The sequence below is a fragment of the Rhipicephalus microplus genome, chromosome 9, assembly GCF_043290135.1.
Source record: "Rhipicephalus microplus isolate Deutch F79 chromosome 9, USDA_Rmic, whole genome shotgun sequence".
In the NCBI taxonomy this organism is placed as follows: Eukaryota; Metazoa; Arthropoda; class Arachnida; order Ixodida; family Ixodidae; genus Rhipicephalus; species Rhipicephalus microplus.
In genome coordinates, this window is record NC_134708.1 from 68,747,614 (window position 1) to 68,775,255 (window position 27,642).

The 27,642-nt window shown below is 47.2% G+C and overlaps 47 non-coding genes across 47 annotated transcripts; all 47 read right to left on the reverse strand.

Annotated features, from left to right (window-relative positions):
• Positions 1–138: 138 nt before the first annotated feature.
• On the reverse strand, positions 139–210 carry TRNAD-GUC (transfer RNA aspartic acid (anticodon GUC)). The gene has a single exon. It is a non-coding gene; the product is annotated as a tRNA-Asp (tRNA).
• A 224-nt stretch (positions 211–434) lies between these two features.
• Positions 435–506, reverse strand: TRNAD-GUC (transfer RNA aspartic acid (anticodon GUC)). Its single transcript has one exon. It is a non-coding gene; the product is annotated as a tRNA-Asp (tRNA).
• Positions 507–1,599: 1,093 nt separating this feature from the next.
• TRNAD-GUC (transfer RNA aspartic acid (anticodon GUC)) lies at positions 1,600–1,671 on the reverse strand. The gene has a single exon. It is a non-coding gene; the product is annotated as a tRNA-Asp (tRNA).
• Positions 1,672–1,891: 220 nt separating this feature from the next.
• TRNAD-GUC (transfer RNA aspartic acid (anticodon GUC)) lies at positions 1,892–1,963 on the reverse strand. Its single transcript has one exon. It is a non-coding gene; the product is annotated as a tRNA-Asp (tRNA).
• Positions 1,964–2,482: 519 nt separating this feature from the next.
• Positions 2,483–2,554, reverse strand: TRNAD-GUC (transfer RNA aspartic acid (anticodon GUC)). Its single transcript has one exon. It is a non-coding gene; the product is annotated as a tRNA-Asp (tRNA).
• An 803-nt stretch (positions 2,555–3,357) lies between these two features.
• TRNAD-GUC (transfer RNA aspartic acid (anticodon GUC)) lies at positions 3,358–3,429 on the reverse strand. The gene has a single exon. It is a non-coding gene; the product is annotated as a tRNA-Asp (tRNA).
• A 224-nt stretch (positions 3,430–3,653) lies between these two features.
• Positions 3,654–3,725, reverse strand: TRNAD-GUC (transfer RNA aspartic acid (anticodon GUC)). The gene has a single exon. It is a non-coding gene; the product is annotated as a tRNA-Asp (tRNA).
• Positions 3,726–3,945: 220 nt separating this feature from the next.
• TRNAD-GUC (transfer RNA aspartic acid (anticodon GUC)) lies at positions 3,946–4,017 on the reverse strand. The gene has a single exon. It is a non-coding gene; the product is annotated as a tRNA-Asp (tRNA).
• Positions 4,018–5,115: 1,098 nt separating this feature from the next.
• TRNAD-GUC (transfer RNA aspartic acid (anticodon GUC)) lies at positions 5,116–5,187 on the reverse strand. Its single transcript has one exon. It is a non-coding gene; the product is annotated as a tRNA-Asp (tRNA).
• Positions 5,188–5,411: 224 nt separating this feature from the next.
• On the reverse strand, positions 5,412–5,483 carry TRNAD-GUC (transfer RNA aspartic acid (anticodon GUC)). Its single transcript has one exon. It is a non-coding gene; the product is annotated as a tRNA-Asp (tRNA).
• Positions 5,484–5,706: 223 nt separating this feature from the next.
• TRNAD-GUC (transfer RNA aspartic acid (anticodon GUC)) lies at positions 5,707–5,778 on the reverse strand. The gene has a single exon. It is a non-coding gene; the product is annotated as a tRNA-Asp (tRNA).
• A 512-nt stretch (positions 5,779–6,290) lies between these two features.
• On the reverse strand, positions 6,291–6,362 carry TRNAD-GUC (transfer RNA aspartic acid (anticodon GUC)). The gene has a single exon. It is a non-coding gene; the product is annotated as a tRNA-Asp (tRNA).
• Positions 6,363–6,582: 220 nt separating this feature from the next.
• TRNAD-GUC (transfer RNA aspartic acid (anticodon GUC)) lies at positions 6,583–6,654 on the reverse strand. Its single transcript has one exon. It is a non-coding gene; the product is annotated as a tRNA-Asp (tRNA).
• An 800-nt stretch (positions 6,655–7,454) lies between these two features.
• On the reverse strand, positions 7,455–7,526 carry TRNAD-GUC (transfer RNA aspartic acid (anticodon GUC)). Its single transcript has one exon. It is a non-coding gene; the product is annotated as a tRNA-Asp (tRNA).
• Positions 7,527–8,333: 807 nt separating this feature from the next.
• On the reverse strand, positions 8,334–8,405 carry TRNAD-GUC (transfer RNA aspartic acid (anticodon GUC)). Its single transcript has one exon. It is a non-coding gene; the product is annotated as a tRNA-Asp (tRNA).
• Positions 8,406–8,625: 220 nt separating this feature from the next.
• TRNAD-GUC (transfer RNA aspartic acid (anticodon GUC)) lies at positions 8,626–8,697 on the reverse strand. The gene has a single exon. It is a non-coding gene; the product is annotated as a tRNA-Asp (tRNA).
• A 224-nt stretch (positions 8,698–8,921) lies between these two features.
• Positions 8,922–8,993, reverse strand: TRNAD-GUC (transfer RNA aspartic acid (anticodon GUC)). Its single transcript has one exon. It is a non-coding gene; the product is annotated as a tRNA-Asp (tRNA).
• Positions 8,994–9,216: 223 nt separating this feature from the next.
• On the reverse strand, positions 9,217–9,288 carry TRNAD-GUC (transfer RNA aspartic acid (anticodon GUC)). The gene has a single exon. It is a non-coding gene; the product is annotated as a tRNA-Asp (tRNA).
• An 805-nt stretch (positions 9,289–10,093) lies between these two features.
• On the reverse strand, positions 10,094–10,165 carry TRNAD-GUC (transfer RNA aspartic acid (anticodon GUC)). Its single transcript has one exon. It is a non-coding gene; the product is annotated as a tRNA-Asp (tRNA).
• Positions 10,166–10,681: 516 nt separating this feature from the next.
• TRNAD-GUC (transfer RNA aspartic acid (anticodon GUC)) lies at positions 10,682–10,753 on the reverse strand. Its single transcript has one exon. It is a non-coding gene; the product is annotated as a tRNA-Asp (tRNA).
• Positions 10,754–10,977: 224 nt separating this feature from the next.
• Positions 10,978–11,049, reverse strand: TRNAD-GUC (transfer RNA aspartic acid (anticodon GUC)). Its single transcript has one exon. It is a non-coding gene; the product is annotated as a tRNA-Asp (tRNA).
• An 808-nt stretch (positions 11,050–11,857) lies between these two features.
• TRNAD-GUC (transfer RNA aspartic acid (anticodon GUC)) lies at positions 11,858–11,929 on the reverse strand. Its single transcript has one exon. It is a non-coding gene; the product is annotated as a tRNA-Asp (tRNA).
• Positions 11,930–12,441: 512 nt separating this feature from the next.
• TRNAD-GUC (transfer RNA aspartic acid (anticodon GUC)) lies at positions 12,442–12,513 on the reverse strand. Its single transcript has one exon. It is a non-coding gene; the product is annotated as a tRNA-Asp (tRNA).
• Positions 12,514–13,028: 515 nt separating this feature from the next.
• Positions 13,029–13,100, reverse strand: TRNAD-GUC (transfer RNA aspartic acid (anticodon GUC)). Its single transcript has one exon. It is a non-coding gene; the product is annotated as a tRNA-Asp (tRNA).
• A 224-nt stretch (positions 13,101–13,324) lies between these two features.
• Positions 13,325–13,396, reverse strand: TRNAD-GUC (transfer RNA aspartic acid (anticodon GUC)). The gene has a single exon. It is a non-coding gene; the product is annotated as a tRNA-Asp (tRNA).
• Positions 13,397–14,203: 807 nt separating this feature from the next.
• TRNAD-GUC (transfer RNA aspartic acid (anticodon GUC)) lies at positions 14,204–14,275 on the reverse strand. Its single transcript has one exon. It is a non-coding gene; the product is annotated as a tRNA-Asp (tRNA).
• A 220-nt stretch (positions 14,276–14,495) lies between these two features.
• TRNAD-GUC (transfer RNA aspartic acid (anticodon GUC)) lies at positions 14,496–14,567 on the reverse strand. Its single transcript has one exon. It is a non-coding gene; the product is annotated as a tRNA-Asp (tRNA).
• Positions 14,568–15,367: 800 nt separating this feature from the next.
• On the reverse strand, positions 15,368–15,439 carry TRNAD-GUC (transfer RNA aspartic acid (anticodon GUC)). Its single transcript has one exon. It is a non-coding gene; the product is annotated as a tRNA-Asp (tRNA).
• An 807-nt stretch (positions 15,440–16,246) lies between these two features.
• Positions 16,247–16,318, reverse strand: TRNAD-GUC (transfer RNA aspartic acid (anticodon GUC)). Its single transcript has one exon. It is a non-coding gene; the product is annotated as a tRNA-Asp (tRNA).
• Positions 16,319–16,538: 220 nt separating this feature from the next.
• On the reverse strand, positions 16,539–16,610 carry TRNAD-GUC (transfer RNA aspartic acid (anticodon GUC)). The gene has a single exon. It is a non-coding gene; the product is annotated as a tRNA-Asp (tRNA).
• A 224-nt stretch (positions 16,611–16,834) lies between these two features.
• On the reverse strand, positions 16,835–16,906 carry TRNAD-GUC (transfer RNA aspartic acid (anticodon GUC)). The gene has a single exon. It is a non-coding gene; the product is annotated as a tRNA-Asp (tRNA).
• Positions 16,907–17,129: 223 nt separating this feature from the next.
• Positions 17,130–17,201, reverse strand: TRNAD-GUC (transfer RNA aspartic acid (anticodon GUC)). Its single transcript has one exon. It is a non-coding gene; the product is annotated as a tRNA-Asp (tRNA).
• An 803-nt stretch (positions 17,202–18,004) lies between these two features.
• TRNAD-GUC (transfer RNA aspartic acid (anticodon GUC)) lies at positions 18,005–18,076 on the reverse strand. The gene has a single exon. It is a non-coding gene; the product is annotated as a tRNA-Asp (tRNA).
• A 516-nt stretch (positions 18,077–18,592) lies between these two features.
• Positions 18,593–18,664, reverse strand: TRNAD-GUC (transfer RNA aspartic acid (anticodon GUC)). The gene has a single exon. It is a non-coding gene; the product is annotated as a tRNA-Asp (tRNA).
• A 224-nt stretch (positions 18,665–18,888) lies between these two features.
• TRNAD-GUC (transfer RNA aspartic acid (anticodon GUC)) lies at positions 18,889–18,960 on the reverse strand. Its single transcript has one exon. It is a non-coding gene; the product is annotated as a tRNA-Asp (tRNA).
• An 808-nt stretch (positions 18,961–19,768) lies between these two features.
• TRNAD-GUC (transfer RNA aspartic acid (anticodon GUC)) lies at positions 19,769–19,840 on the reverse strand. Its single transcript has one exon. It is a non-coding gene; the product is annotated as a tRNA-Asp (tRNA).
• Positions 19,841–20,352: 512 nt separating this feature from the next.
• TRNAD-GUC (transfer RNA aspartic acid (anticodon GUC)) lies at positions 20,353–20,424 on the reverse strand. The gene has a single exon. It is a non-coding gene; the product is annotated as a tRNA-Asp (tRNA).
• Positions 20,425–21,521: 1,097 nt separating this feature from the next.
• On the reverse strand, positions 21,522–21,593 carry TRNAD-GUC (transfer RNA aspartic acid (anticodon GUC)). The gene has a single exon. It is a non-coding gene; the product is annotated as a tRNA-Asp (tRNA).
• A 223-nt stretch (positions 21,594–21,816) lies between these two features.
• Positions 21,817–21,888, reverse strand: TRNAD-GUC (transfer RNA aspartic acid (anticodon GUC)). Its single transcript has one exon. It is a non-coding gene; the product is annotated as a tRNA-Asp (tRNA).
• Positions 21,889–22,112: 224 nt separating this feature from the next.
• TRNAD-GUC (transfer RNA aspartic acid (anticodon GUC)) lies at positions 22,113–22,184 on the reverse strand. The gene has a single exon. It is a non-coding gene; the product is annotated as a tRNA-Asp (tRNA).
• A 1,674-nt stretch (positions 22,185–23,858) lies between these two features.
• TRNAD-GUC (transfer RNA aspartic acid (anticodon GUC)) lies at positions 23,859–23,930 on the reverse strand. The gene has a single exon. It is a non-coding gene; the product is annotated as a tRNA-Asp (tRNA).
• Positions 23,931–24,150: 220 nt separating this feature from the next.
• On the reverse strand, positions 24,151–24,222 carry TRNAE-UUC (transfer RNA glutamic acid (anticodon UUC)). The gene has a single exon. It is a non-coding gene; the product is annotated as a tRNA-Glu (tRNA).
• Positions 24,223–25,026: 804 nt separating this feature from the next.
• Positions 25,027–25,098, reverse strand: TRNAD-GUC (transfer RNA aspartic acid (anticodon GUC)). Its single transcript has one exon. It is a non-coding gene; the product is annotated as a tRNA-Asp (tRNA).
• Positions 25,099–25,607: 509 nt separating this feature from the next.
• On the reverse strand, positions 25,608–25,679 carry TRNAD-GUC (transfer RNA aspartic acid (anticodon GUC)). The gene has a single exon. It is a non-coding gene; the product is annotated as a tRNA-Asp (tRNA).
• Positions 25,680–25,903: 224 nt separating this feature from the next.
• On the reverse strand, positions 25,904–25,975 carry TRNAD-GUC (transfer RNA aspartic acid (anticodon GUC)). The gene has a single exon. It is a non-coding gene; the product is annotated as a tRNA-Asp (tRNA).
• Positions 25,976–26,483: 508 nt separating this feature from the next.
• Positions 26,484–26,555, reverse strand: TRNAD-GUC (transfer RNA aspartic acid (anticodon GUC)). The gene has a single exon. It is a non-coding gene; the product is annotated as a tRNA-Asp (tRNA).
• Positions 26,556–26,779: 224 nt separating this feature from the next.
• TRNAD-GUC (transfer RNA aspartic acid (anticodon GUC)) lies at positions 26,780–26,851 on the reverse strand. Its single transcript has one exon. It is a non-coding gene; the product is annotated as a tRNA-Asp (tRNA).
• Between the last annotated feature and the right edge of the window lie 791 nt (positions 26,852–27,642).

The window sequence follows — 27,642 nt, forward strand, 5'->3', positions numbered from 1 at the left end:
AAACAAACACACCTGGCGCTAGAGCTTCCACATTATATTAGCTTACTGTGGAGGAGACGGAGAAAACGAAGATTATTTTGCCGATTGGAATAGCAGTGCAGGTTCAATTTTCACCCTATGGTAACTAAGAAAGTACTGCTCCCCGTCGGGGAATCGAACCCCGGTCTCCCGCGTGACAGGCGGGGATACTGACCACTATACTAACAAGGATATGCGTATGCACGGCAGACACGACGGTATTGTCTGCGAGATCACAACTCTAGCTTGAAATGACTGTTTCAGTGGGAGAGGAAAAAAAACAAAGACACCTGGCGCTAGAGCTTCCACATTATGTTAGCTTACTCTAGAGGAGATGGAGAAAACGAAGATTATTTTGCCGAATGGTATAGCAGTGCAGGTTCTATTTCCACCCTTTGGTAACTAAAAAATTACTGCTCCCCGTCGGGGAATCGAACCCCGGTCTCCCGCGTGACAGGCGGGGATACTGACAACTATACTAACGAGGACATGCGATGCACGGCAGACACGACGGTATTGTCTGCGAGATCACAACTGTAGCTTAACATGACTGTTTCAGTGGGAGAGAAAAAAACAGACACCTGGCACTAGAGCTTCTCCATTATATTAGCTTACTCTGGAGGAGATGGACAGAACGAAGATTATTTTGCCGATTGGTATAGCAGTGCAGGTTCAATTTCCACTCTATGGTAACTAAAAAATTACTGCTCCCCGTTGGGGAATCGAACCCCGGTCTCCCGCATGACAGACGGAGATACTGACCACTATACTAACGAGAATATGCGCATGCACGGCCGACACGACGGTGTTGTCAGCGAGACCACAACTCTAGCTTGACATGACTGTTTCAGGGGGACAGAAAAAAAGAACACCTGGCGCTAGAGCTTCCCCATTATATTAGTTTACTCTGGAGGAGATGGAGAAAACGAAGATTATTTTGCCGAATGATATATTAGTGCAGGTTCAATTTCCAACCTATGGAAACTAAAAAATTAATGCTGCCCATCGGGGAATCGAACCCCGGTCTCCCACGTAACAGGCAGGGATACTGACCACTATACTAACGAGGATATGCACATGCACGGCAGACACGACGGTGTTGTCAGCGAGATCACAACTCTAGCTTGACATGACTGTTTCAGTGGGACAAAAAAAGAACACCTGGCGCTAGAGCTTCCCCATTATATTAGCTTACTCTGGAGGAGATGGAGAAAACGAAGATTATTTTGCCGAATGATATAATGGTGCAGGTTGAATTTCCACCCTATGGTAACTAAAAAATTACTGCTCCCTGTCGGGGAATTAAACCCCGGTCTCCCGCGTGACAGGCGGGGACACTGACCACTATACTAACGAGGATATGTGTATGCACGGAAGACACGACGGTGTTGTCAGCGAGATCACAACTCTAGCTTGACATGACTGTTTCAGTGGGAGAGGAAAAAACAAAGACACCTGGCGCTAGAGTTTTCCCATTATATTAGCTTACTCTGGAGGAGATGGAGAGAACGAAGATTATTTTGCCGATTGGTATAGCAGGGCAGGTTCAATTTCCACCCTATGGCAACTAAAAAATCACTGCTCCCCGTCGGGGAATTAAACCCCGGTCTCCCGCGTGACAGGCAGGGATACTGACCACTATACTAACGAGGATATGCGCAGGACGGCAGACTAGACGGTGTTGTCTGCGAGATCAACACTCTTGCTTGACACGACTGTTTCAGTGGGAGAGAAAAAAAACAGACACCTGGAACTAGAGCTTCTCCATTATATTAGCTTACTCTGGAGGAGATGGAGTAAACGAAGATTATTTTGCTGAATGGTATATTAGTGCAGGTTGAATTTCCACCCTATGGTAACTAAAAGATTAGTGCTCCCCGTCGGGGAATCGAACCCCGGTCTCCCGCGTGACAGGCGGGGATACTGACCACTATACTAACGAGGATATGCGCATGCACGGCAGACACGACGGTATTGTCTGCGAGATAACAACTCTAGCTTGAAATGACTGTTTCAGTGGGAGAGGAAAAAAAACAAAGACACCTGGCGCTAGAGCTTCCACATTATGTTAGCTTACTCTAGAGGAGATGGAGAAAACGAAGATTATTTTGCCGAATGGTATAGCAGTGCAGGTTCTATTTCCACCCTTTGGTAACTAAAAAATTACTGCTCCACGTCGGGGAATCGAACCCCGGTCTCCCGCGTGACAGGCGGGGATACTGACAACTATACTAACGAGGACATGCGCATGCACGGCAGACACGACGGTATTGTCTGCGAGATCACAACTGTAGCTTAACATGACTGTTTCAGTGGGAGAGGAAAAAAACAAAGACACCTGGCGCTAGAGCTTCCACATTATATTAGCTTAATCTGGAGGAGATGGAGAGAACGAAGAATATTTTGCCGATTGGTATAGTAGTGCAGGTTCAATTTCCACCCTATGGTAACTAAAAAAGTACTGCTCCCCGTCGGGGAATCGAACCCCGGTCTCCCGCGTGACAGGCGGGGATACTGACCACTATACTAACGAGGATATGTGTATGCACGGAAGACACGACGGTGTTGTCAGCGAGATCACAACTCTAGCTTGACATGACTGTTTCAGTGGGAGAGGAAAAAAAACAAAGACACCTGGTGCTAGAGTTTCCCCATTATATTAGCTTACTCTGGAAGAGATGGAGAGAACGAAGATTATTTTGCCGATTGGTATAGCAGTGCAGGTTCAATTTCCACCCTATGGTAACTAAAAAATTACTGCTCCCCGTTGGGAAATCGAACGCCGGTCTCCCGCGTGACAGGCGGGGATACTGACCACTATACCAACGAGGATATGCGCATGCACGGCAGACACGACGGTGTTGTCAGCGAGATCACAACTCCTACTCTACATGACATTTCAGTGGGACAGAAAAAAAACACCTGGCGCTAGAGCTTCCCCATTATATTCGCTTACTCTAGGGGAGATGGAGAAAACGAAGATTATTTTGTCGAATGATATATTAGTGCAGGTTGAATTTCTACCCTATGGTAACTAAAAAATTACTGCTCCCCGTCGGGGAATTAAACCCCGGTCTTCCGCGTGACAGGCAGGGATACTGACCACTATACTAACGAGGATATGCGCATGACGGCAGACACGACGGTGTTGTCTGCGAGATCAACACTCTAGCTTGACACGACTGTTTCAGTGGGAGAGAAAAAAAACAGATACCTGGCTCTAGAGCTTCCCCTGTATATTAGCTTACTCTGGAGGAGATGGAGAAAACGAAGATTATTTTGCCGATTGTATATTAGTGCAGGTTGAATTTCCACCCTATGGTAACTAAAAGATTACTGCTCCCCGTCGGGGAATCGAACCCCGGTTTCCCGCGTGACAGGCGGGGATACTGGCCACTATACTAACGAGGATATGCGCATGCACGGCAGACACGACGGTATTGTCTGCGAGATCACAACTCTAGCTTGACATGACTGTTTCAGTGGGAGAGCAAAAAAAACAAACACACCTGGCGCTAGAGCTTCCACATTATATTAGCTTACTCTGGAGGAGATGGAGAAAACGAAGATTATTTTGCCGATTGGTATAGCAGTGCAGGTTCAATTTTCACCCTATGGTAACTAAGAAAGTACTGCTCCCCGTCGGGGAATTAAACCCCGGTCTCCCGCGTGACAGGCGGGGATACTGACCACTATACTAACGAGGATATGCGCATGACGGCAGACCCGACGGTGTTGTCTGCGAGATCAACACTCTAGCTTGACACGACTGTTTCAGTGGGAAAGTAAGAAAACAGACACCTGGCGCTAGAGCTTCCCCAATATAATAGCTTACTCTGGAGGAGATGGAGAAAACGAAGATTATTTTGCCGAATGGTATATTAGTGCAGGTTGAATTTCCACGCTATGGTAACTAAAAGATTACTGCTCCCCGTCGGGGAATCGAACCCCGGGCTCCCGCGTGACAGGCGGGGATACTGACCACTATACTAACGAGGATATGCGCATGCACGGCAGACACGACGGTATTGTCTTCGAGATCACAACTCTAGCTTGATATGACCGTTTCAGTTGGAGAGGAAAAAAACAAAGACACCTGGCGCTAGAGCTTCCACATTATATTAGCTTACTCTGGAGGAGATGGAGAGAACGAAGATTATTTTGCCGAATGGTATAGCAGTGCAGGTTCAATTTCCAACCTATGGAAACTAAAAAATTAATGCTGCCCATCGGGGAATCGAACCCCGGTCTCCCACGTGACGGGCGGGGATACTGACCATTATACTAACGAGGATATGCACATGCACGGCAGACACGACGGTGTTGTCAGCGAGATCACAACTCTAGCTTGACATGACTGTTTCAGTGGGACAAAAAAAGAACACCTGGCGCTAGAGCTTCCCCATTATATTAGCTTACTCTGGAGGAGATGGAGAAAACGAAGATTATTTTGCCGAATGATATAATGGTGCAGGTTGAATTTCCACCCTATGGTAACTAAAAAATTACTGCTCCCTGTCGGGGAATTAAACCCCGGTCTCCCGCGTGACAGGCGGGGACACTGACCACTATACTAACGAGGATATGTGTATGCACGGAAGACACGACGGTGTTGTCAGCGAGATCACAACTCTAGCTTTACATGACTGTTTCAGTGGGAGAGGAAAAAAACAAAGACACCTGGCGCTAGAGTTTTCCCATTATATTAGCTTACTCTGGAGGAGATGGAGGGAACGAAGATTATTTTGCCGATTGGTATAGCAGTGCAGGTTCAATTTCCACCCTATGGCAACTAAAAAATCACTGCTCCCCGTCGGGGAATTAAACCCCGGTCTCCCGCGTGACAGGCAGGGATACTGACCACTATACTAACGAGAATATGCGCAGGACGGCAGACTAGACGGTGTTGTCTGCGAGATCAACACTCTTGCTTGACACGACTGTTTCAGTGGGAGAGAAAAAAACAGACACCTGGAACTAGAGCTTCTCCATTATATTAGCTTACTCTGGAGGAGATGGAGTAAACGAAGATTATTTTGCTGAATGGTATATTAGTGCATGTTGAATTTCCACCCTATGGTAACTAAAAGATTAGTGCTCCCCGTCGGGGAATCGAACACCGGTCTCCCGCGTGACAGGCGGGGATACTGACCACTATACTAACGAGGATATGCGCATGCACGGCAGACACGACGGTATTGTCTGCGAGATCACAACTCTAGCTTGAAATGACTGTTTCAGTGGGAGAGGAAAAAAAACAAAGACACCTGGCGCTAGAGCTTCCACATTATGTTAGCTTACTCTAGAGGAGATGGAGAAAACGAAGATTATTTTGCCGAATGGTATAGCAGTGCAGGTTCTATTTCCACCCTTTGGTAACTAAAAAATTACTGCTCCCCGTCGGGGAATCGAACCCCGGTCTCCCGCGTGACAGGCGGGGATACTGACAACTATACTAACGAGGACATGCGCATGCACGGCAGACACGACGGTATTGTCTGCGAGATCACAACTGTAGCTTAACATGACTGTTTCAGTGGGAGAGGAAAAAAACAAAGACACCTGGCGCTAGAGCTTCCACATTATATTAGCTTAATCTGGAGGAGATGGAGAGAACGAAGAATATTTTGCCGATTGGTATAGTAGTGCAGGTTCAATTTCCACCCTATGGTAATTAAAAAAGTACTGCTCCCCGTCGGGGAATCGAACCCCGGTCTCCCGCGTGACAGGCGGGGATACTGACCACTATACTAACGAGGATATGTGTATGCACGGAAGACACGACGGTGTTGTCAGCGAGATCACAACTCTAGCTTGACATGACTGTTTCAGTAGGAGAGGAAAAAAAACAAAGACACCTGGCGCTAGAGTTTCCCCATTATATTAGCTTACTCTGGAAGAGATGGAGAGAACGAAGATTATTTTGCCGATTGGTATAGCAGTGCAGGTTCAATTTCCACCCTATGGTAACTAAAAAATTACTGCTCCCCGTTGGGAAATCGAACGCCGGTCTCCCGCGTGACAGGCGGGGATACTGACCACTATACCAACGAGGATATGCGCATGCACGGCACACACGACGGTGTTGTCAGCGAGATGACAACTCCTACTCTACATGACATTTCAGTGGGACAGAAAAAAAACACCTGGCGCTAGAGCTTCCCCATTATATTCGCTTACTCTAGGGGAGATGGAGAAAACGAAGATTATTTTGTCGAATGATATATTAGTGCAGGTTGAATTTCTACCCTATGGTAACTAAAAAATTACTGCTCCCCGTCGGGGAATCGAACCCCGGTCTCCCGCGTGACAGGCGGGGATACTGACCACTATACTAACGAGGATATGCGCATGCACGGCAGACACGACGGTGTTGTCAGCGAGATCACAACTCTCGCTTGACATGACTGTTTCAGTGGGAGAGAAAAAAACAGACACCTGGCACTAGAGCTTCTTCATTATATTAGCTTACTCTGGAGGAGATGGACAGAACGAAGATTATTTTGCCGATTGGTATAGCAGTGCAGGTTCAACTTCCACTCTATGGTAACTAAAAAATTACTGCTCCCCGTTGGGGAATCGAACCCCGGTCTCCCGCGTGACAGGCGGAGATACTGACCACTATACTAACGAGGATATGCGCATGCACGGCAGACACGACGGTTTTGTCAGCGAGATCACAACTCTCGCTTGACATGTCTTTTTCAGTGGGACAGAAAAAAAACACCTGGCGCTAGAGCCTCCCCATCATATTAGCTTACTCCGGGGGAGATGGAGAAAACGAAGATTATTTTGACGAATGATATATTAGTGCAGGTTGAATTTCCACCCTATGGTAACTAAAAAATTACTGCTCCCCGTCGGGGAATCGAACCCCGGTCTCCCGCGTGACAGGCGGGGATACTGACAACTATACTAACGAGAATATGCGCATGCACGGCCGACACGACGGTGTTGTCAGCGAGATCACAACTCTAGCTTGACATGACTGTTTCAGGGGGACAGAAAAAAAGAACACCTGGCGCTAGAGCTTCCCCATTATATTAGCTTACTCTGGAGGAGATGGAGAAAACGAAGATTATTTTGCCGAATGATATATTAGTGCAGGTTGAATTTCCGCCCTATGGTAACTAAAAAATTACTGCTCCCCGTCGGGGAAATAAACCCAGGTCTTCCGCGTGACAGGCAGGGATACTGACCACTATACTAACGAGGATATGCGCATGACGCCAGACACGACGGTGTTGTCTGCGAGATCAACACTCTAGCTTGACACGACTGTTTCAGTGGGAAAGTAAGAAAACAGACACCTGGCGCTAGAGCTTCCCCAATATAATAGCTTACTCTGGAGGAGATGGAGAAAACGAAGATTATTTTGCCGAATGGTATATTAGTGCAGGTTGAATTTCCACGCTATGGTAACTAAAAGATTACTGCTCCCCGTCGGGGAATCGAACCCCGGTCTCCCGCGTGACAGGCGGGGATACTGACCACTATACTAACGAGGATATGCGCATGCACGGCAGACACGACGGTTTTGTCAGCGAGATCACAACTCTAGCTTGATATGACCGTTTCAGTTGGAGAGGAAAAAAACAAAGACACCTGGCGCTAGAGCTTCCACATTATATTAGCTTACTCTGGAGGAGATGGAGAGAACGAAGATTATTTTGCCGAATGGTATAGCAGTGCAGGTTCAATTTCCAACCTATGGAAACTAAAAAATTAATGCTGCCCATCGGGGAATCGAACCCCGGTCTCCCACGTGACAGGCGGGGATACTGACCACTATACTAACGAGGATATGCACATGCACGGCAGACACGACGGTGTTGTCAGCGAGATCACAACTCTAGCTTGACATGACTGTTTCAGTGGGACAAAAAAAGAACACCTGGCGCTAGAGCTTCCCCATTATATTAGCTTACTCTGGAGGAGATGGAGAAAACGAAGATTATTTTGCCGAATGATATAATGGTGCAGGTTGAATTTCCACCCTATGGTAACTAAAAAATTACTGCTCCCTGTCGGGGAATTAAACCCCGGTCTCCCGCGTGACAGGCGGGCACACTGACCACTATACTAACGAGGATAAGTGTATGCACGGAAGACACGACGGTGTTGTCAGCGAGATCACAACTCTAGCTTGACATGACTGTTTCAGTGGGAGAGGAAAAAAACAAAGACACCTGGCGCTAGAGTTTTCCCATTATATTAGCTTACTCTGGAGGAGATGGAGAGAACGAAGATTATTTTGCCGATTGGTATAGCAGTGCAGGTTCAATTTCCACCCTATGGCAACTAAAAAATCACTGCTCCCCGTCGGGGAATTAAACCCCGGTCTCCCGCGTGACAGGCAGGGATACTGACCACTATACTAACGAGGATATGCGCAGGACGGCAGACTAGACGGTGTTGTCTGCGAGATCAACACTCTTGCTTGACACGACTGTTTCAGTGGGAGAGAAAAAAAACAGACACCTGGAACTAGAGCTTCTCCATTATATTAGCTTACTCTGGAGGAGAAGGAGTAAACGAAGATTATTTTGCTGAATTGTATATTATTGCAGGTTGAATTTCCACCCTATGGTAACTAAAAGATTAGTGCTCCCCGTCGGGGAATCGAACCCCGGTCTCCCGCGTGACAGGCGGGGATACTGACCACTATACTAACGAGGATATGCGCATGCACGGCAGACACGACGGTATTGTCTGCGAGATCACAACTCTAGCTTGAAATGACTGTTTCAGTGGGAGAGGAAAAATAACAAAGACACCTGGCGCTAGAGCTTCCACATTATGTTAGCTTACTCTAGAGGAGATGGAGAAAACGAAGATTATTTTGCCGAATGGTATAGCAGTGCAGGTTCTATTTCCACCCTTTGGTAACTAAAAAATTACTGCTCCCCGTCGGGGAATCGAACCCCGGTCTCCCGCGTGACAGGCGGGGATACTGACAACTATACTAACGAGGACATGCGCATGCACGGCAGACACGACGGTATTGTCTGCGAGATCACAACTGTAGCTTAACATGACTGTTTCAGTGGGAGAGGAAAAAAACAAAGACACCTGGCGCTAGAGCTTCCACATTATATTAGCTTAATCTGGAGGAGATGGAGAGAACGAAGAATATTTTGCCGATTGGTATAGTAGTGCAGGTTCAATTTCCACCCTATGGTAACTAAAAAAGTACTGCTCCCCGTCGGGGAATCGAACCCCGGTCTCCCGCGTGACAGTCGGGGATACTGACCACTATACTAACGAGGATATGTGTATGCACGGAAGACAAGACGGTGTTGTCAGTGAGATCATAACTCTAGCTTGACATGACTGTTTCAGTGGGAGAGGAAAAAAAACAAAGACACCTGGCGCTAGAGTTTCCCCATTATATTAGCTTACTCTGGAAGAGATGGAGAGAACGAAGATTATTTTGCCGATTGGTATAGCAGTGCAGGTTCAATTTCCACCCTATGGTAACTAAAAAATTACTGCTCCCCGTTGGGAAATCGAACGCCGGTCTCCCGCGTGACAGGCGGGGATACTGACCACTATACTAACGAGGATATGCGCATGCACGGCAGACACGACGGTGTTGTCAGCGAGATCACAACTCCTACTCTACATGACATTTCAGTGGGACAGAAAAAAAAAACACCTGGCGCTAGAGCTTCCCCATTATATTCGCTTACTCTAGGGGAGATGGAGAAAACGAAGATTATTTTGTCGAATGATATATTAGTGCAGGTTGAATTTCTACCCTATGGTAACTAAAAAATTACTGCTCCCCGTCGGGGAATTAAACCCCGGTCTTCCGCGTGACAGGCAGGGATACTGACCACTATACTAACGAGGATATGCGCATGACGGCAGACACGACGGTGTTGTCTGCGAGATCAACACTCTAGCTTGACACGACTGTTTCAGTGGGAGAGAAAAAAAACAGATACCTGGCGCTAGAGCTTCCCCTGTATATTAGCTTACTCTGGAGGAGATGGAGAAAACGAAGATTATTTTGCCGATTGTATATTAGTGCAGGTTGAATTTCCACCCTATGGTAACTAAAAGATTACTGCTCCCCGTCGGGGAATCGAACCCCGGTCTCCCGCGTGACAGGCGGGGATACTGGCCACTATACTAACGAGGATATGCGCATGCACGGCAGACACGACGGTATTGTCTGCGAGATCACAACTCTAGCTTGACATGACTGTTTCAGTGGGAGAGCAAAAAAAACAAACACACCTGGCGCTAGAGCTTCCACATTATATTAGCTTACTCTGGAGGAGACGGAGAAAACGAAGATTATTTTGCCGATTGGTATAGCAGTGCAGGTTCAATTTTCACCCTATGGTAACTAAGAAAGTACTGCTCCCCGTCGGGGAATTAAACCCAGGTCTTCCGCGTGACAGGCAGGGATACTGACCACTATACTAACGAGGATATGCGCATGACGGCAGACACGACGGTGTTGTCTGCGAGATCAACACTCTAGCTTGACACGACTGTTTCAGTGGGAAAGTAAGAAAACAGACACCTGGCGCTAGAGCTTCCCCAATATAATAGCTTACTCTGGAGGAGATGGAGAAAACGAAGATTATTTTGCCGAATGGTATATTAGTGCAGGTTGAATTTCCACGCTATGGTAACTAAAAGATTACTGCTCCCCGTCGGGGAATCGAACCCTGGTCTCCCGCGTGACAGGCGGGCATACTGGCCACTATACTAACGAGGATATGCGCATGTACGGCAGACACGACGGTATTGTCTGCGAGATCACAACTCTAGCTTGACATGAATATTTCAGTGGGAGAGGAAAAAAAACAAAGACACCTGGCGCTGGAGCTTCCACATTATATTAGCTTACTCTGGAGGAGACGGAGAAAACGAAGATTATTTTGCCGAATGGTATAGCAGTGCAGGTTCAATTTCCACCCTATGGTAACTAAAAAGTTACTGCTCCCCGTCGGGGAATCGAACCCCGGTCTCCCGCGTGACAGGCGGGGATACTGACCACTATACTAACGAGGATATGTGCATGCACGGCAGACACGACGGTGTTGTCAGCGAGATCACAACTCTAGCTTGACATGACTGTTTCAGTGGGAGAGGAAAAGAAAACAAAAGACACCTGGCGCTAGAGCTTCCCCATTATATTAGCTTACTTTGGAGGAGATGGAGAGAACGAATATTATTTTCCGATTGGTATAGCAGTGCAGGTTCAATTTCCACCCTATGGTAACTAAGAAAGTACTGCTCCCCGTCGGGGAATTGAACGCCGGTCTCCCGCGTGACAGGCGGGGATACTGACCACTATACTAACGAGGATACGCGCATGCACGGCAGACACGACGGTGTTGTCAGCGAGATCACAACTCCTACTTGACATGACATTTCAGTGGGACAGAAAAAAAACACCTGGCGCTAGAGCTTCCCCATTATATTAGCTTACTCTGGGGGAGATGGAGAAAACGAAGATTATTTTGCCGAATGATATATTAGTGCAGGTTGAATTTCCACCCTATGGTAACTAAAAAATTACTGCTCCCCGTCGGGGAATTAAACCCCGGTCTTCCACGTGACAGGCAGGGATACTGACCACTATACTAACGAGGATATGCGCATGACGGCAGACACGACGGTGTTGTCTGCGAGATCACAACTCTAGCTTGACATGACTGTTTCAGTGGGAGAGGAAAAAAAACAAAGACACTTGGCGCTAGAGCTTCCACATTATATTAGCTTACTCTGGAGGAGACGGAGAAAACGAAGATTATTTTGCCGATTGGTATAGTAGTGCATGTTCAATTTCCACCCTATGGTAACTAAAAAAGTACTGCTCCCCATCGGGGAATCGAACCCCGATCTCCCGCGTGACAGGCGGGGATACTGACCACTATACTAACGAGGAAATGCGCATGCACGGCAGACACGACGGTGTTGTCAGCGAGACCACAACTCTCGCTTGACATGACTTTTTCAGTGGGACAGAAAAAAAACACCTGGCGCTAGAGCTTCCCCTTTATATTAGCTTACTCTGGGGGAGATGGAGAAAACGAAAATATTTTTTCCGATTGATATATTAGTGCTCGTTGAATTTCCACCCTGTGGTAACTAAAAAATTACTGCTCCCCGTCGGGGAATTAAACCCCGGTCGCCCGCGTGACAGGCAGGGAAACTGACCACTATACTAACAAGGAGATGCGCATGACGGCAGACACGACGGTGTTGTCTGCGAGATCACAACTCTAGCTTGACATGACTGTTTCAGTGGGAGAGGAAAAAAAACAAAGACACCTGGCGCTAGAGCTTCCACATTATATTAGCTTACTCTGGAGGAGACGGAGAAAACGAAGATTATTTTGCCGATTGGTATAGTAGTGCAGGTTCAATTTCCACCCTATGGTAACTAAAAAAGTACTGCTCCCCGTCGGGGAATCGAACCCCGAACTCCCGCGTGACAGGCGGGGATACTGACCACTATACTAACGAGGATATGTGTATGCACGGAAGACACGACGGTGTTGTCAGCGAGATCACAACTCTAGCTTGACATGACTGTTTCAGTGGGAGAGGAAAAAAAACAAAGACACCTGGCGCTAGAGTTTCCCCATTATATTAGCTTACTCTGGAGGAGATGGAGAGAACGAAGATTATTTTGCCGATTGGTATAGCAGTGCAGGTTCAATTTCCACCCTATGGTAACTAAAAAATCACTGCTCCCCGTCGGGGAATTAAACCCCGGTCTCCCGCGTGACAGGCAGGGATACTGACCACTATACTAACGAGAATATGCGCAGGACGGCAGACTAGACGGTGTTGTCTGCGAGATCAACACTCTTGCTTGACACGACTGTTTCAGTGGGAGAGAAAAAAACAGACACCTGGAACTAGAGCTTCTCCATTATATTAGCTTAGTCTGGAGGAGATGGAGTAAACGAAGATTATTTTGCTGAATGGTATATTAGTGCATGTTGAATTTCCACCCTATGGTAACTAAAAGATTAGTGCTCCCCGTCGGGGAATCGAACACCGGTCTCCCGCGTGACAGGCGGGGATACTGACCACTATACTAACGAGGATATGCGCATGCACGGCAGACACGACGGTATTGTCTGCGAGATCACAACTCTAGCTTGAAATGACTGTTTCAGTGGGAGAGGAAAAAAAACAAAGACACCTGGCGCTAGAGCTTCCACATTATGTTAGCTTACTCTAGAGGAGATGGAGAAAACGAAGATTATTTTGCCGAATGGTATAGCAGTGCAGGTTCTATTTCCACCCTTTGGTAACTAAAAAATTACTGCTCCCCGTCGGGGAATCGAACCCCGGTCTCCCGCGTGACAGGCGGGGATACTGACAACTATACTAACGAGGACATGCGCATGCACGGCAGACACGACGGTATTGTCTGCGAGATCACAACTGTAGCTTAACATGACTGTTTCAGTGGGAGAGGAAAAAAACAAAGACACCTGGCGCTAGAGCTTCCACATTATATTAGCTTAATCTGGAGGAGATGGAGAGAACGAAGAATATTTTGCCGATTGGTATAGTAGTGCAGGTTCAATTTCCACCCTATGGTAATTAAAAAAGTACTGCTCCCCGTCGGGGAATCGAACCCCGGTCTCCCGCGTGACAGGCGGGGATACTGACAAATATACTAACGAGGATATGTGTATGCACGGAAGACACGACGGTGTTGTCAGCGAGATCACAACTCTAGCTTGACATGACTGTTTCAGTAGGAGAGGAAAAAAAACAAAGACACCTGGCGCTAGAGTTTCCCCATTATATTAGCTTACTCTGGAAGAGATGGAGAGAACGAAGATTATTTTGCCGATTGGTATAGCAGTGCAGGTTCAATTTCCACCCTATGGTAACTAAAAAATTACTGCTCCCCGTTGGGAAATCGAACGCCGGTCTCCCGCGTGACAGGCGGGGATACTGACCACTATACCAACGAGGATATGCGCATGCACGGCAGACACGACGGTGTTGTCAGCGAGATGACAACTCCTACTCTACATGACATTTCAGTGGGACAGAAAAAAAACACCTGGCGCTAGAGCTTCCCCATTATATTCGCTTACTCTAGGGGAGATGGAGAAAACGAAGATTATTTTGTCGAATGATATATTAGTGCAGGTTGAATTTCTACCCTATGGTAACTAAAAAATTACTGCTCCCCGTCGGGGAATCGAACCCCGGTCTCCCGCGTGACAGGCGGGGATACTGACCACTATACTAACGAGGATATGCGCATGCACGGCAGACACGACGGTGTTGTCAGCGAGATCACAACTCTCGCTTGACATGACTGTTTCAGTGGGAGAGAAAAAAACAGACACCTGGCACTAGAGCTTCTTCATTATATTAGCTTACTCTGGAGGAGATGGACAGAACGAAGATTATTTTGCCGATTGGTATAGCAGTGCAGGTTCAACTTCCACTCTATGGTAACTAAAAAATTACTGCTCCCCGTTGGGGAATCGAACCCCGGTCTCCCGCGTGACAGGCGGAGATACTGACCACTATACTAACGAGGATATGCGCATGCACGGCAGACACGACGGTTTTGTCAGCGAGATCACAACTCTCGCTTGACATGTCTTTTTCAGTGGGACAGAAAAAAAACACCTGGCGCTAGAGCCTCCCCATCATATTAGCTTACTCCGGGGGAGATGGAGAAAACGAAGATTATTTTGACGAATGATATATTAGTGCAGGTTGAATTTCCACCCTATGGTAACTAAAAAATTACTGCTCCCCGTCGGGGAATCGAACCCCGGTCTCCCGCGTGACAGGCGGGGATACTGACAACTATACTAACGAGAATATGCGCATGCACGGCCGACACGACGGTGTTGTCAGCGAGATCACAACTCTAGCTTGACATGACTGTTTCAGGGGGACAGAAAAAAAGAACACCTGGCGCTAGAGCTTCCCCATTATATTAGCTTACTCTGGAGGAGATGGAGAAAACGAAGATTATTTTGCCGAATGATATATTAGTGCAGGTTGAATTTCCGCCCTATGGTAACTAAAAAATTACTGCTCCCCGTCGGGGAAATAAACCCAGGTCTTCCGCGTGACAGGCAGGGATACTGACCACTATACTAACGAGGATATGCGCATGACGCCAGACACGACGGTGTTGTCTGCGAGATCAACACTCTAGCTTGACACGACTGTTTCAGTGGGAAAGTAAGAAAACAGACACCTGGCGCTAGAGCTTCCCCAATATAATAGCTTACTCTGGAGGAGATGGAGAAAACGAAGATTATTTTGCCGAATGGTATATTAGTGCAGGTTGAATTTCCACGCTATGGTAACTAAAAGATTACTGCTCCCCGTCGGGGAATCGAACCCCGGTCTCCCGCGTGACAGGCGGGGATACTGACCACTATACTAACGAGGATATGCGCATGCACGGCAGACACGACGGTTTTGTCAGCGAGATCACAACTCTAGCTTGATATGACCGTTTCAGTTGGAGAGGAAAAAAACAAAGACACCTGGCGCTAGAGCTTCCACATTATATTAGCTTACTCTGGAGGAGATGGAGAGAACGAAGATTATTTTGCCGAATGGTATAGCAGTGCAGGTTCAATTTCCAACCTATGGAAACTAAAAAATTAATGCTGCCCATCGGGGAATCGAACCCCGGTCTCCCACGTGACAGGCGGGGATACTGACCACTATACTAACGAGGATATGCACATGCACGGCAGACACGACGGTGTTGTCAGCGAGATCACAACTCTAGCTTGACATGACTGTTTCAGTGGGACAAAAAAAGAACACCTGGCGCTAGAGCTTCCCCATTGTATTAGCTTACTCTGGAGGAGATGGAGAAAACGAAGATTATTTTGCCGAATGATATAATGGTGCAGGTTGAATTTCCACCCTATGGTAACTAAAAAATTACTGCTCCCTGTCGGGGAATTAAACCCCGGTCTCCCGCGTGACAGGCGGGCACACTGACCACTATACTAACGAGGATAAGTGTATGCACGGAAGACACGACGGTGTTGTCAGCGAGATCACAACTCTAGCTTGACATGACTGTTTCAGTGGGAGAGGAAAAAAACAAAGACACCTGGCGCTAGAGTTTTCCCATTATATTAGCTTACTCTGGAGGAGATGGAGAGAACGAAGATTATTTTGCCGATTGGTATAGCAGTGCAGGTTCAATTTCCACCCTATGGCAACTAAAAAATCACTGCTCCCCGTCGGGGAATTAAACCCCGGTCTCCCGCGTGACAGGCAGGGATACTGACCACTATACTAACGAGGATATGCGCAGGACGGCAGACTAGACGGTGTTGTCTGCGAGATCAACACTCTTGCTTGACACGACTGTTTCAGTGGGAGAGAAAAAAAACAGACACCTGGAACTAGAGCTTCTCCATTATATTAGCTTACTCTGGAGGAGATGGAGTAAACGAAGATTATTTTGCTGAATTGTATATTATTGCAGGTTGAATTTCCACCCTATGGTAACTAAAAGATTAGTGCTCCCCGTCGGGGAATCGAACCCCGGTCTCCCGCGTGACAGGCGGGGATACTGACCACTATACTAACGAGGATATGCGCATGCACGGCAGACACGACGGTATTGTCTGCGAGATCACAACTCTAGCTTGAAATGACTGTTTCAGTGGGAGAGGAAAAATAACAAAGACACCTGGCGCTAGAGCTTCCACATTATGTTAGCTTACTCTAGAGGAGATGGAGAAAACGAAGATTATTTTGCCGAATGGTATAGCAGTGCAGGTTCTATTTCCACCCTTTGGTAACTAAAAAATTACTGCTCCCCGTCGGGGAATCGAACCCCGGTCTCCCGCGTGACAGGCGGGGATACTGACAACTATACTAACGAGGACATGCGCATGCACGGCAGACACGACGGTATTGTCTGCGAGATCACAACTGTAGCTTAACATGACTGTTTCAGTGGGAGAGGAAAAAAACAAAGACACCTGGCGCTAGAGCTTCCACATTATATTAGCTTAATCTGGAGGAGATGGAGAGAACGAAGAATATTTTGCCGATTGGTATAGTAGTGCAGGTTCAATTTCCACCCTATGGTAACTAAAAAAGTACTGCTCCCCGTCGGGGAATCGAACCCCGGTCTCCCGCGTGACAGTCGGGGATACTGACCACTATACTAACGAGGATATGTGTATGCACGGAAGACAAGACGGTGTTGTCAGTGAGATCATAACTCTAGCTTGACATGACTGTTTCAGTGGGAGAGGAAAAAAACAAAGACACCTGGCGCTAGAGTTTCCCCATTATAATAGCTTACTCTGGAAGAGATGGAGAGAACGAAGATTATTTTGCCGATTGGTATAGCAGTGCAGGTTCAATTTCCACCCTATGGTAACTAAAAAATTACTGCTCCCCGTTGGGAAATCGAACGCCGGTCTCCCGCGTGACAGGCGGGGATACTGACCACTATACTAACGAGGATATGCGCATGCACGGCAGACACGACGGTGTTGTCAGCGAGATCACAACTCCTACTCTACATGACATTTCAGTGGGACAGAAAAAAAAACACCTGGCGCTAGAGCTTCCCCATTATATTCGCTTACTCTAGGGGAGATGGAGAAAACGAAGATTATTTTGTCGAATGATATATTAGTGCAGGTTGAATTTCTACCCTATGGTAACTAAAAAATTACTGCTCCCCGTCGGGGAATTAAACCCCGGTCTTCCGCGTGACAGGCAGGGATACTGACCACTATACTAACGAGGATATGCGCATGACGGCAGACACGACGGTGTTGTCTGCGAGATCAACACTCTAGCTTGACACGACTGTTTCAGTGGGAGAGAAAAAAAACAGATACCTGGCGCTAGAGCTTCCCCTGTATATTAGCTTACTCTGGAGGAGATGGAGAAAACGAAGATTATTTTGCCGATTGTATATTAGTGCAGGTTGAATTTCCACCCTATGGTAACTAAAAGATTACTGCTCCCCGTCGGGGAATCGAACCCCGGTCTCCCGCGTGACAGGCGGGGATACTGGCCACTATACTAACGAGGATATGCGCATGCACGGCAGACACGACGGTATTGTCTGCGAGATCACAACTCTAGCTTGACATGACTGCTTCAGTGGGAGAGCAAAAAAAACAAACACACCTGGCGCTAGAGCTTCCACATTATATTAGCTTACTCTGGAGGAGACGGAGAAAACGAAGATTATTTTGCCGATTGGTATAGCAGTGCAGGTTCAATTTTCACCCTATGGTAACTAAGAAAGTACTGCTCCCCGTCGGGGAATTAAACCCAGGTCTTCCGCGTGACAGGCAGGGATACTGACCACTATACTAACGAGGATATGCGCATGACGGCAGACACGACGGTGTTGTCTGCGAGATCAACACTCTAGCTTGACACGACTGTTTCAGTGGGAAAGTAAGAAAACAGACACCTGGCGCTAGAGCTTCCCCAATATAATAGCTTACTCTGGAGGAGATGGAGAAAACGAAGATTATTTTGCCGAATGGTATATTAGTGCAGGTTGAATTTCCACGCTATGGTAACTAAAAGATTACTGCTCCCCGTCGGGGAATCGAACCCTGGTCTCCCGCGTGACAGGCGGGCATACTGGCCACTATACTAACGAGGATATGCGCATGTACGGCAGACACGACGGTATTGTCTGCGAGATCACAACTCTAGCTTGACATGAATATTTCAGTGGGAGAGGAAAAAAAACAAAGACACCTGGCGCTGGAGCTTCCACATTATATTAGCTTACTCTGGAGGAGACGGAGAAAACGAAGATTATTTTGCCGAATGGTATAGCAGTGCAGGTTCAATTTCCACCCTATGGTAACTAAAAAGTTACTGCTCCCCGTCGGGGAATCGAACCCCGGTCTCCCGCGTGACAGGCGGGGATACTGACCACTATACTAACGAGGATATGTGCATGCACGGCAGACACGACGGTGTTGTCAGCGAGATCACAACTCTAGCTTGACATGACTGTTTCAGTGGGAGAGGAAAAGAAAACAAAAGACACCTGGCGCTAGAGCTTCCCCATTATATTAGCTTACTTTGGAGGAGATGGAGAGAACGAATATTATTTTCCGATTGGTATAGCAGTGCAGGTTCAATTTCCACCCTATGGTAACTAAGAAAGTACTGCTCCCCGTCGGGGAATTGAACGCCGGTCTCCCGCGTGACAGGCGGGGATACTGACCACTATACTAACGAGGATACGCGCATGCACGGCAGACACGACGGTGTTGTCAGCGAGATCACAACTCCTACTTGACATGACATTTCAGTGGGACAGAAAAAAAACACCTGGCGCTAGAGCTTCCCCATTATATTAGCTTACTCTGGGGGAGATGGAGAAAACGAAGATTATTTTGCCGAATGATATATTAGTGCAGGTTGAATTTCCACCCTATGGTAACTAAAAAATTACTGCTCCCCGTCGGGGAATTAAACCCCGGTCTTCCGCGTGACAGGCAGGGATACTGACCACTATACTAACGAGGATATGCGCATGACGGCAGACACGACGGTGTTGTCTGCGAGATCACAACTCTAGCTTGACATGACTGTTTCAGTGGGAGAGGAAAAAAAACAAAGACACTTGGCGCTAGAGCTTCCACATTATATTAGCTTACTCTGGAGGAGACGGAGAAAACGAAGATTATTTTGCCGATATGTATAGTAGTGCAGGTTCAATTTCCACCCTATGGTAACTAAAAAAGTACTGCTCCCCATCGGGGAATCGAACCCCGATCTCCCGCGTGACAGGCGGGGATACTGACCACTATACTAACGAGGAAATGCGCATGCACGGCAGACACGACGGTGTTGTCAGCGAGACCACAACTCTCGCTTGACATGACTTTTTCAGTGGGACAGAAAAAAAACACCTGGCGCTAGAGCTTCCCCTTTATATTAGCTTACTCTGGGGGAGATGGAGAAAACGAAAATATTTTTGCCGATTGATATATTAGTGCTCGTTGAATTTCCACCCTGTGGTAACTAAAAAATTACTGCTCCCCGTCGGGGAATTAAACCCCGGTCGCCCGCGTGACAGGCAGGGAAACTGACCACTATACTAACAAGGAGATGCGCATGACGGCAGACACGACGGTGTTGTCTGCGAGATCACAACTCTAGCTTGACATGACTGTTTCAGTGGGAGAGGAAAAAAAACAAAGACACCTGGCGCTAGAGCTTCCACATTATATTAGCTTACTCTGGAGGAGACGGAGAAAACGAAGATTATTTTGCCGATTGGTATAGTAGTGCAGGTTCAATTTCCACCCTATGGTAACTAAAAAAGTACTGCTCCCCGTCGGGGAATCGAACCCCGAACTCCCGCGTGACAGGCGGGGATACTGACCACTATACTAACGAGGATATGTGTATGTACGGAAGACACGACGGTGTTGTCAGCGAGATCACAACTCTAGCTTGACATGACTGTTTCAGTGGGAGAGGAAAAAAAACAAAGACACCTGGCGCTAGAGTTTCCCCATTATATTAGCTTACTCTGGAGGAGATGGAGAGAACGAAGATTATTTTGCCGATTGGTATAGCAGTGCAGGTTCAATTTCCACCCTATGGTAACTAAAAAATTACTGCTTCCCGTTGGGAAATCGAACCCCGGTCTCCCGCGTGACAGGCGGGGATACTGACCACTATACTAACGAGGATATGCGCATGCACGGCAGACACGACGGTGTTGTCAGCGAGATCACAACTCCTACTTGACATGACATTTCAGTGGGACAGAAAAAAAACACCTGGCGCTAGAGCTTCCCCATTATATTAGCTTACTCTGGGGGAGATGGAGAAAACGAAGATTATTTTGCCGAATGATATATAAGTGCAGGTTGAATTTCCACCCTATGGTAACTAAAAAATTACTGCTGCCCGTCGGGGAATTAAACCCCGGTCTTCCGCGTGACAGGCAGGGATACTGACCACTATACTAACGAGGATATGCGCACGACGGCAGACACGACGGTGTTGTCTGCGAGATCAACACTCTAACTTGACACGACTGTTTCAGTGGGAGAGAAAAAAACAGACACCTGGCACTAGAGCTTCTCCGTTGTATTAGCTTACTCTGGAGGAGATGGAGAAAACGAAGATTATTTTGCCGAATGATATATTAGTACAGGTTGAATTTCCACCCTATGGTAACTAAAAAATTACTGCTCCCCGTCGGAGAATTAAACCCCGGTCTCCCGCGTGACAGGCGGGGATACTGACCACTATACTAACGAGGATATGTGTATGCACGGAAGACACGACGGTGTTGTCAGCGAGATCAACACTCTTGCTTGACACGACTGTTTCAGTGGGAGAGAAAAAAAGACAGACACCTGGAACTAGAGCTTCTCCATTATATTAGCTTACTCTGGAGGAGATGGAGTAAACGAAGATTTTTTTGCCGAATGGTATATTAGTGCAGGTTGAATTTCCACCCTATGGTAACTAAAAGATCACTGCTCCCCGTCGGGGAATCGAACCCCGGTCTCCCGCGTGACAGGCGGGTATACTGACCACTATACTAACGAGGATATGCGCATGCACGGCAGACACGACGGTATTGTCTGCGAGATCAACCCTCTAGCTTGAAATGACTGTTTCAGTGGGAGAGGAAAAAAAACAAAGACACCTGGCGCTAGAGCTTCCACATTATATTAGCTTACTCTGGAGGAGATGGAGAAAACGAAGATTATTTTGCCGAATGGTATAGCAGTGCAGGTTCAATTTCCACTCTTTGGTAACTAAAAATTACTGCTCCCCGTCGGGGAATTGAACCCCGGTCTCCCGCGTGACAGGCGGGGATACTGACCACCATACTAACGAGGACATGTGTATGCACGGAAGACACGACGGTGTTGTCAGCGAGATCACAACTCTAGCTTGACATGACTGTTTCAGTTGGAGAGGAAAAAAAACAAAGACACTTGGCGCTAGAGTTTCCCCATTATATTAGCTTACTCTGGAGGAGATGGAGAGAACGAAGATTATTTTGCCGATTGGTATAGCAGTGCAGGTTCAATTTCCACTCTATGGTAACTAAAAAATTACTGCTCCCCGTTGTGGAATCGAACCACGGTCTCCCGCGTGACAGGCGGGGATACTGACCACTATACTAACGAGGATATGCGCATGCACGGCAGACACGACGGTTTTGTCAGCGAGATCACAACTCTCGCTTGACATGACTTTTTCAGTGGGACAGAAAAAAAACACCTGGCGCTAGAGCCTCCTCATTATATTAGCTTACTCCGGGGGAGATGGAGAAAACGAAGATTATTTTGACGAATGATATATTAGTGCAGGTTGAATTTCCACCCTATGGTAACTAAAAAATTACTGCTCCCCGTCGGGGAATCGAACCCCGGTCTCCCGCGTGACAGGCGGGGATACTGACAGCTATACTAACGAGAATATGCGCATGCACGGCCGACACGATGGTGTTGTCAGCGAGATCACAACTCTAGCTCTACATGACTGTTTCAGGGGGACAGAAAAAAAGAACACCTGGTGCTAGAGCTTCCCCATTATATTAGCTTACTCTGGAGGAGATGGAGAAAACGAAGATTATTTTGCCGAATGATATATTAGTGCAGGTTGAATTTACGCCCTATGGTAACTAAAAAATTACTGCTCCCCGTCGGGGAATTAAACCCAGGTCTTCCGCGTGACAGGCAGGGATACCGACCACTGTACTAACGAGGATATGCGCATGACGGCAGACACGACGGTGTTGTCTGCGAGATCAACACTCTAGCTTGACACGACTGTTTCAGTGGGAAAGTAAAAAAACAGACACCTGGCGCTAGAGCTTCCCCAATATAATAGCTTACTCTGGAGGAGATGGAGAAAACGAAGATTATTTTGCCGAATGGTATATTAGTGCAGGTTGAATTTCCACGCTATGGTAACTAAAAGATTACTGCTCCCCGTCGGGGAATCGAACCCCGGTCTCCCGCGTGACAGGCGGAGATACTGACCACTATACTAACGAAAATATGCGCATGCACGGCAGACACGACGGTATTGTCTTCGAGATCACAACTCTAGCTTGATAAGACTGTTTCAGTGGGAGAGGAAAAATACAAAGACACCTGGCGCTAGAGCTTCCACATTATATTAGCTTACTCTGGAGGAGATGGAGAGAACGATTATTTTGCCGAATGGTATAGCAGTGCAGGTTCAATTTCCAACCTATGGAAACTAAAAAATTAATGCTGCCCATCGGGGAATCGAACCCCGGACTCCCACGTGACAGGCGGGGATACTGACCACTATACTAACGAGGATATGCGCATGCACGGCAGACACGATGGTGTTGTCAGCGAGATCACAACTCTAGCTTGACATGACTGTTTCAGTGGGACAAAAAAGAACACCTGGCGCTAGAGCTTCCCCATTATATTAGCTTGCTCTGGAGGAGATGGAGAAAACGAATATTATTTCCGAATGATATATTAGTGCATGTTGAATTTCCACCCTATGGTAACTAAAAAATTACTGCTCCCTGTCGGGGAATTAAACCCCGGTCTCCCGCGTGACAGGCGGGGATACTGACCACTATACTAACGAGGATATGTGTATGCACGGAAGACACGACGGTGTTGTCAGCGAGATCACAACTCTAGCTTGACATGACTGTTTCAGTGGGAGAGGAAAAAAAACAAAGACACCTGGCGCTAGAGTTTTCCCATTATATTAGCTTACTCTGGAGGAGATGGAGAGAACGAAGATTATTTTGCCGATTGGTATAGCAGTGCAGGTTCAATTTCCACCCTATGGCAACTAAAAAATCACTGCTCCCCGTCGGGGAATTAAACCCCGGTCTCCCGCGTGACAGGCAGGGATACTGACCACTATACTAACGAGGATATGCGCAGGACGGCAGACTAGACGGTGTTGTCTGCGAGATCAACACTCTTGCTTGACACGACTGTTTCAGTGGGAGAGAAAAAAAACAGACACCTGGAACTAGAGCTTCTCCATTATCTTAGCTTACTCTGGAGGAGATGGAGTAAACGAAGATTATTTTGCTGAATGGTATATTAGTGCAGGTTGAATTTCCACCTTATGGTAACTAAAAGATTACTGCTCCCCGTCGGGGAATCGAACCCCGGTCTCCCGCATGAAAGGCGGGGATACTGACCACTATACTAACGAGGATATGCGCGTGCACGGCAGACACGACGGTGTTGTCAGCGAGATCACAACTCTAGTTTGACATGACTGTTTCAGTGGGAGAGGAAAAAAAACAAAGACACCTGGCGCTAGAGTTTCCCCATTATATTAGCTTAGTCTGGAAGAGATGGAGAGAACGAAGATTATTTTGCCGATTGGTATAGCAGTGCAGGTTCAATTTCCACCCTATGGTAACTAAAAAATTACTGCTCCCCGTTGGGAAATCGAACGCCGGTCTCCCGCGTGACAGGCGGGGATACTGACCACTATACCAACGAGGATATGCGCATGCACGGCAGACACGACGGTGTTGTCAGCGAGATCACAACTCCTACTTGACATGACATTTCAGTGGGACAGAAAAAAAGAACACCTGGCGCTAGAGCTTCCCCATTATATTCGCTTACTCTAGGGGAGATGGAGAAAACGAAAATTATTTTGCCGAATGATATATTAGTGCAGGTTGAATTTCTACCCTATGGTAACTAAAAAATTACTGCTCCCCGTCGGGGAATTAAACCCCGGTCTTCCGCGTGACAGGCAGGGATACTGACCACTATACTAACGAGGATATGCGCATGACGGCAGACACGACGGTGTTGTCTGCGAGATCAACACTCTAGCTTGACACGACTGTTTCAGTGGGAAAGAAAAAAAACAGACACCTGGCACTAGAGCTTCTCCATTATATTAGCTTACTCTGGAGGAGATGGAGTAAACGAAGATCATTTTGCCGAATGGTATAGCAGTGCAAGTTCAATTTCCACCCTATGGTAACTAAAAATACTGCTCCCCGTCGGGGAATCGAACCCCGGTCTCCCGCGTGACAGGCGGGGATACTGACCACTATACTAACGAGGATATGCGCATGCACGGCAGACACGACGGTGTTGTCAGCGAGATCACAACTCTCGCTTGACATGACTTTTTCAGTGGGACAGAAAAAAAACACCTGGCGCTAGAGCTTCCCCTTTATATTAGCTAACTCTGGGGGAGATGGAGAAAACGAAAATATTTTTGCCGAATGATATATTAGTGCACGGTGAATTTCCACCCTGTGGTAACTAAAAAATTACTGCTCCCCGTTGGGGAATTAAACCCCGGTCTCCCGCGTGACAGGCAGGGAAACTGACCACTATACTAACAAGGATATGCGCATGACGGCAGACACGACGGTGTTGTCTGCGAGATCAACACTCTAGCTTGACACGACTGTTTCAGTGGGAGAGAAAAAAAACAGATACCTGGCGCTAGAGCTTCCACATTATATTAGCTTACTCTGGAGGAGACGGAGAAAACGAAGATTATTTTGCCGAATGGTATAGCAGTGCAGGTTCAATTTCCACCCTATGGTAACTAAAAAATTACTGCTCCCCGTCGGGGAATCGAACCCCGGTCTCCCGCGTGACAGGCGGGGATACTGACCACTATACTAACGAGGATATGCGCATGCACGGCAGACACGACGGTGTTGTCAGCGAGATCACAACTCTAGCTTGACATGACTGTTTCAGTGGGAGAGGAAAAAAAACAAAGACACCTGGTGCTAGAGCTTCCCCATTATATTAGCTTACTCTGGAGGGGATGGAGAGAACGAAGATTATTTTGCCGATTGGTACAGCAGTGCAGAATCAATTTCCACGCTATGGTAACTAAAAAATTACTGCTCCCCGTCGGGGAATCGAACCCCGGTCTCCCGCGTGACAGGCGGGGACACTGACCACTATACCAACGAGGATATGCGCATGCACGGCAGACACGACGGTGTTGTCAGCGAGATCACAACTCTCGCTTGACATGACTCTTTCAGTGGGACAGAAAAAAAACACCTGGCGCTAGAGCTTCCCCATTATATTAGCTTACTCTGGGGGAGATGGAGAGAACGAAGATTATTTTGCCGAATGATATATTAGTGCACGTTGAATTTCCACCCTGTGGTAACTAAAAAATTACTGCTCCCCGTCCAGGAATTAAACCCCGGTCTCCCGCTTGACAGGCAGGTATATTGACTACTATACTAATGGAGGATATGCGCATGACGGCAGACACGACGGTGTTGTCTGCGACATCAACACTCTAGCTTGACATGACTGTTTCAGTGGGAGAGTAAAAAACAGATACCTGGTGCTAGAGCTTCCCCTTTATATTAGCTTACTCTGGAGGAGATGGAGAAAACGAAGATTATTTTGCCGATTTTATATTAGTGCAGGTTGAATTTCCACCCTATGGTAACTAAAAGATTTTTGCTCCCCGTCGGGGAATCGAACCCTGGTCTCCCGCGTGACAGGCGGGCATACTGGCCACTATACTAACGAGGATATGCGCATGCACGGCAGACACGACGGTATTGTCTGCGAGATCACAACTCTAGCTTGACATGAATATTTCAGTGGGAGAGGAAAAAAAACAAAGACACCTGGCGCTAGAGCTTCCACATTATATTAGCTTACTCTGGAGGAGACGCAGAAAACGAAGATTATTTTGCCGAATGGTATAGCAGTGCAGGTTCAATTTCTACCCTATGGTAACTAAAAAATTACTGCTCCCCGTCGGGGAATTGAACCCCGGTCTCCCGCGTGACAGGCGGGGATACTGACCACTATACTAACGAGGATATGTGCATGCACGGCAGACACGACGGTGTTGTCAGCGAGATCACAACTCTAGCTTGACATGACTGTTTCAGTGGGAGAGGAAAAAAAACAAAGACACCTGGCGCTAGAGTTTCCCCATTATATTAGCTTACTCTGGAGGAGATAGAGAGAACGAAGATTATTTTGCCGATTGTTATAGCAGTGCAGGTTCAATTTCCACCCTATGGTAACTAAAAAATTACTGCTTCCCGTTGGGAAATCGAACCCCGGTCTCCCGCGTGACAGGCGGGGATACTGACCACTATACTAACGAGGATATGCGCATGCACGGCAGACACGACGGTGTTGTCAGCGAGATCACAACTCCTACTTGACATGACATTTCAGTGGGACAGAAAAAAACCCCTGGCGCTAGAGCTTCCCCTTTATATTAGCTTACTCAGGGGGAGATGGAGAAAACGAAAATATTTTTGCCGAATGATATATTAGTGCACGTTGAATTTCCACCCTGTGGTAACTAAAAAATTACTGCTCCCCGTTGGGGAATTAAACCCCGGTCTCCCGCGTGACAGGCAGGGAAACTGACCACTATACTAACAAGGATATGCGCATGACGGCAGACACGACGGTGTTGTCTGCGAGATCAACACTCTAGCTTGACACGACTGTTTCAGTGGGAGAGAAAAAAAAACAGATACCTGGCGCTAGAGCTTCCCCTTTATATTAGCTTACTCTGGAGGAGATGGAGAAAACGAAGATTATTTTGCCGAATGGTACATTAGTGCAGGTTGAATTTCCACCCTATGGTAAC